The sequence below is a fragment of the Hippopotamus amphibius genome, chromosome 1 (assembly GCF_030028045.1).
Source record: "Hippopotamus amphibius kiboko isolate mHipAmp2 chromosome 1, mHipAmp2.hap2, whole genome shotgun sequence".
Classification (NCBI taxonomy): Eukaryota; Metazoa; Chordata; class Mammalia; order Artiodactyla; family Hippopotamidae; genus Hippopotamus; species Hippopotamus amphibius.
This window is the reverse complement of record NC_080186.1, coordinates 238,864,758-238,871,021: the sequence shown is the minus strand read 5'-3', so window position 1 is coordinate 238,871,021 and position 6,264 is coordinate 238,864,758. Positions and strand designations below refer to the sequence as shown.

Genomic DNA, 6,264 nt, shown 5'->3' with positions numbered 1-6,264 from the left:
AAAAAGAACCATTGGAAAAAATCCCAACAATATTCTTGGATATTCATGGTAGGCATTCAGATAATTACTGTGTGGGACAAAAAAGAATCTGGAAATATTTTAAGAAATTCACTAAATATAAAAATCTTGGTTACTGAGACATTTATTTCATCCCTTATTTTTCATGTTCTTACAAGTGCTTTGATTTTAGGTCAGAACTTTTACATGGTCCATTTAGAGTTTGGGAGAGAATCCTTGATCTGCGAATGTTTGTGGTCTCATGAAATATCTTTTTTTTGTTTTTTACTTTCATATCATTGCACTTTATTTTTTTTTTATCTCTTTATTGGAATGTAATTGCTTTACACTGCTGTGCCAGTTTTTGCTGTACAATGAAGTGAATCAGCTGTATTTATACACATATCCCCACATCCACTCCGTCCCGCGACTCCCCCCCACCCTCCCCAACCCGGCCCTCTAAGGCAGCACCCATCATCGAGTTGATCTCCCTGTGTTATGCAGCAGCTTCCCACGAGCTATCCGTTTTACAGTTGGTCGTGTATATATGTCAGTGCTGCTCTCTCACTCTGTCCCAGCTTCCCTTTGCGTGTAGACATCTATCTTCAGCCTTGTCTTTTGCTGAGTGGGAGTAACAAATGTTTGAATGTAGAATCTTGCTTTTGGAGTTTACCCTCCAAGAACAATTTTATCAAAGAGTAAAATCTGGAAAATAAAATTGGAAGTACTTTTGCGCATTCTTACTTTCAGAAATTTCAGGAACTTCCACCACCTTTTTCCCAACCAGCTGACTGAAATGAAGACTTAAACTTTATCTCGGATGATAGCAATTGTCTGTACTCTTGATGACTTCTCTTTATGACCTTTATTTTAAGTAAATAAAATATTTTATATTTTTTAGGAAGGAGAGTGAGGAGGGTGACAGTGCACAAAATATGGATTTCAAATGACACGTGTATCTTTTAAAAAGTAATTTATATCTTCAAATGCAAATAATCTTTCTGATCTAAAAGTCTTAAGTTAATAGTCAAATCTCTTTGTTTATGAAATCTGAGACATTAATATCTCACTGAGACATAGTTTTTAATGAAATAAATATATAAGTATCCATGTTGATTGAAATTTTATATACTTACTGATATTTATGGAAATATATTTGGAATAGGAATTAAACATACTCTGCAATTTCAAAAGGCAAAATTATTTGTAGCCCAAACAAAGCCACTTATATACATTACATTGACAAGCAGGTATCAACTTTATAGATAGACTATCATTCTTAGAGGAATGCTGTGTGAAAAATTATGATTATGTTATAGAAGAAAAAGAGTGTATTCTGGTCAGAAACCAAACGCCTCTCCTTAGAGTTAGAGGATTCTACTTTTGGTTGCAATTTCTGAGCATTCTCCAACCTGAGCAGTTTACACCATGGGATAAATTCCTGGTCTTTATCTATAGTCTCCTTGTTGACTGTTAAACATCTTATGATGAGGATAAGATATTATCCTTCCTATGACTTTTCCATGTTAATTGTATCTCGCATCTTTTCTTAAATTTGGGGGCATAAGAAGGACCCCATTAATACCCAATTCTGTAAGTCCCTCTGGCTAATTATGTCTGTCATTTAGCATCTCTTTCCTAAAATGGTGAGAAAACCCACAAGGGAGCAGAATCAGCCTTTTATTCGACTAACCGTATTAACAGCATCAGTACCAATAAATATCCCTTGGAATCTAGAACTGGGTTGAATTTAGCATTGTACGCTCTAGACACGTGCCTTGGGTAAGCATCTTAAGCTGTCTAAGCTTCAGTTTCCGCATTTTGCTAGTGGGCACAACACTGACCTCATATATTGCTGGTGGCATCAAGTAAGATAAAAATCCCTAACAGTAAGACCTGGGCAGGAGAAACAGTCAGATGTTCTCTTCTGATTATATTTACACTTTCTGTCTTCCTCCTTCCACCACCAGACAGACACATGATGTTTACAGCTATTAGTACTTTTTGTGCTTGACATTATGCTATAGTTCACTGTTCTCTGCTTTATATGTATACATTTTCTTTATTTTTTAGAAACAAAATTTGAAGGCAGAGGCTATATTTCTTTGTGTTCTATTGTGTAGTAGCAATCGAGAGTTGGATACATGGCAAATGTTGAACATACCTGCTTACCAGTGTGTCGACATAGGCCAAGATGTATCCAAAATTAGTACTTTTGACATACAAATGTTCTTAGAAGTATTCTCATTTCTATGGGTAATTAAGAGTTATCCATGAGAATCATATCTCTAATAGTAACTATTTATGGTATAGAGGATGAAAGTTGTGGGTAGAGAGGAGGAAAGAAATAATTACTTGCTAAAATGAAACATGTTCTTAGCTGTACTAGTAAATATCTTCTAAGCGCAAGTTTAAAATACTGCCATTTCCAGGAACGTGTTCCCATCTAGAGTAGCTAAATCTGTTATACAGAGTTTGAGAAGCTGCCAGGGAGGGTGGAATAAAATTCTCACTAGAGAGTTATCTAACAGGAAATATCTAGAGAAGATTTAAATTTTTATAATTCACTGAAACAATTACATTAGTTGCAGAAAATAGGTCTTCAAAGAAGGATATTTCTAATCCACATACTAAAGCATGCTGTTTATAGGTTGATGATCGTACACGAGTGGAAAATTATGATTTCCAGTTGCATTAGGAAGAATCATCCATTTCACAGTAGTATTTACCACATGCTTGGCAAGACATCTATCTATTGTAAATAGCCTTTACATTAGTTTCAAATAGGAAATCATTTAAACATCGTTTCGTTTACTTACCCCCAATTTTTATTTTCTTCTCTCCACAGCCTAGAGGCATAGTGTATATGTGAATATAGTTTCCATTAACAAAGACAGAAAGGCAAATGTATAACACAGTTCAGATACTAGCAATACAAAAACTCATAGGAGACCACCTTCTCTGTAAATTGACTTTATGTCTGCCAATAATACTATTAAAAGTTAACGTAAACTCTAGGGTGGGATGTTAGACTTGCCTTTGACAGATTGGAAAGAGGATTCTGGAACATTTCAAGGGTAAAAGAAAATAGGACTTGACAGATTAAAGAGTCCTGAGCTGTGCTCACCTTCTCAGACTGGCCTTTATCAGCTGGATTGATGCCGTCTTACCACTGGAGGAGACAGGCGGCTGCCTGTGACCGTAACCGAAGAGCTGACCGAATGCGGCCTGGCATTAGTAGGGGCGGAACGGGAAATGTTTATTTCCCCTGTCACTGGACTGAAAGAAGTAGACAGCTGTTGGCCAGTGGCTTATCTTAAAATAGCTTCATTAACACAAAGAAGCAAGTTGGAAAATAGCAACGTAGGCACTGGAAAGTCTAAATGCCGAAAACTGAGCCATCTGGCCCGGTAAATGTGAGTTGATTTGTAATTTTGTCTTATTTTTAAGAAGGGGCATATTAGGGCAGATTCATCTCTGATTAAGTAAAACTTAAAAAAGTGTTCTGGATTTTTATTTTTTAAATGTATTGATTAGAACATTTGAAGAGCTTTTTTAAAAAACCTTAACCTTATTAAAGTATAAAGTTCATAAAACAAAATACATCTATATGAAGCATACAGCTCCCTGAATTTCTAAAATCACATGCCTGTGTAATATCAGTCTGATGAATATACAGCACGTGTCCGTTATCCCCCAAACTTCCCCTCTTCCTCTTTGCACTCAATCCCGCTCCCTTATCCCTGACCCCAGGTGAGCACTGATCTGCCTCAGCATGCTGTAGGGTGCGTCTGTCTCTTCCAGATGTCACATAAACGAAATCAGCCAGTATGTGGTCTTTCGTGTCTGGCTGTTACTCAGTATAATGTTTTTGAGCTTTGTACATGTTGTGTTCCACGCGTATCAATTAAAAATTAATATAAGTTAAATATCAATTAAAGTATTAATTTCATCGTATGGCAGTTGCACAACTTGCTTACAGATTTATCTGCTGATTTTTACACATCTTTTGGTGAACATATGCTTTCACTTCTTAGGGTAAATGCCTAGGAGAGGAATTGCTGGATCACGTGATAAATGAATTTTTGACCGCATAGAAACTACTAGGTTGTTTTCCAGAGTGGTTATACCACTTTACATTCCCAACAGCCATGCATAAAAGTTTAAATTTCTCCACATCCTCACTAACACTTTGGTATTTCTAGTCTTCATAATTTTAGTCATTCTGGTAGCTGTGCAATGGTAACTGATTGTGGTTTAATTCACATGTCCCTCATGAATAATAATATTGGGTATTTTTTTCACGTTCTTTATTTCTATATCTTCTTTGGTGCAGTGTCTATTCCAATATTTTGCCCTTTTTAATGGGTTATTTTTACTGGTATGTAGTTGGAAATTCTTTACAGATTGTAAGATATATGTATTACAAAGAATTTATTTCAACCCATCACCTATCTTTTCATTTTGTAATAGTGTTTTTTAATGAGCAGATTTTTAAATTGTAGTAAAGTTTATGCTTTTTTTTTTTTTCACTAATCAGTGCATGTAGTGTCTTATTAAAAATATTTGCCTACTCACAAGTCACAAAGATTTTTCTGCTATGTTTGCTTTTAGGAGTTCTATAGTTTTAGCTCTTACACTTAAATATACGCTAGATGCTGTGATGTAGAGTTGAGTGTCATTATTTTTGGCCCGTGGATATCCAGTTGTTTCAGTATCGTTTGTTGAAAAGAATACATTTTAAACTTAGAATTTCCATAGAACCATTGTCAGAAATCCATTGAATATATATATGTATGCTTATGCTACTTCTACACTGTCTTGATTACTCAAACATTATGGTATATCTTTGAATAAGACAGTAAGATTACTCTAAATTCATCCTTTTTTTTAAAAACAATGTTTTGGCTCTTCTGGGCCTTTTGCCTTTCCATATAAATCTTACAATTATCTTTCAGCTTCTACAAAAACAACCTGATGCTATTTTGATGGTTATGTATTAAATTTAGGGAGAACTGAGGGTTTAAAAATATTGAGTCATCCAATACATCACTATGGTATTCCATTTATTTCTTAATTTAAGATGTTAATTGTAATAGAATATTTATATACAGGATGTTCTACATATATAATTATAATGTCTATGAATAAAGGCCATTTTATTTCTTTAATTCCAATCTATATCTATTTATCAATCTATATATTATCTGTCCTTCCACCTATATTTTAATATCTTTCTCTCACTTTATTGTGCTGATCAGGTCCTCTAATATAGTGTTGAACAGTGATGGTGGAGATAGACAGCCTCACCTGGTTCCTAATCTTGAGGAAATTATTGGCTCTTTCATCAATTGCATACCCGATGCATGTTGAGAAAATTTGCTATTATTCCTACTTTGCTGAGAGTTTTTATTATGAATGGATGTTGAATTTTGTCAAAGGATTTTCCTGCGTATATTAAAATGATCATATTCTCCTTGGTTATTTTGCTAATACAGTAAATTATTTTGATTGATTTTTGATAACAAACCATCCTTGTATTTCTGGGATTAACTCCATTTCGCTCTTTTTATATGATGTTAGAGTCAGTTTGCTAATATTTTGTTAGGAACTTTCATGATTATGTTCATAAGGGATCTTTGTAATTTTCTTTCTTTGTTCTGTCTCTGCTGGATTTGATTTTAGGACAAAGCTGGCTTCATAAAATGAATTTGGAAGCATTTCAGCTTCCTTTATATTCTCAAAGGAGTTGTGTAAAATTGGTATTTTTTATATTAAATTTTTGGTAGAATTGTCTATAAAGCCATCAAAGTCTCGAATTTTCTTTAAGGGGAGATTTTTACTTGCAAATTTTACTCTTTTAATAGATCTAATTCTATTTTTATGTTATATTCTTCGTCAGTTTATAAATTAGTATATCAGGGAATTTGTTCATGTCAACTTGAATTTATTGGCACAAAGTTGTTTATTATATTCCTTCATTATCTTTTAAATATATCTAGGATCTGTGATGACAATCTTTTTTTCATACCTAATATTGGTAATTTCAGTTTCTTTCTTATTTTCTTTACCATTCTAGACAAAGATTTAAAACTCTTATTGATTTTTCAAAGAATCAGCTTTTGGTTTTATTGATTTTCTTTTCCATTTGTTCATTTTTAAATTTCCTTAATTTCTGCTTTTTGATATTTTCTTTTTTTTAACTCACATTTGATTTAATTTTTTTCTTCAGCTTTTTAAGTTTAAAGCTTAGATAACTGATTTTAC

The 6,264-nt window shown here is 33.6% G+C and overlaps 1 long non-coding RNA gene across 1 annotated transcript; it reads right to left on the bottom strand.

The window, feature by feature from the left end:
* Positions 1–471: 471 nt before the first annotated feature.
* LOC130833697 (uncharacterized) lies at positions 472–3,200 on the bottom strand. Its single transcript, XR_009048525.1, has 3 exons — positions 3,125–3,200; positions 742–860; positions 472–618 (listed from the first exon to the last, which is right to left on the bottom strand). It is a non-coding gene; the product is annotated as an uncharacterized LOC130833697 (long non-coding RNA).
* Between the last annotated feature and the right edge of the window lie 3,064 nt (positions 3,201–6,264).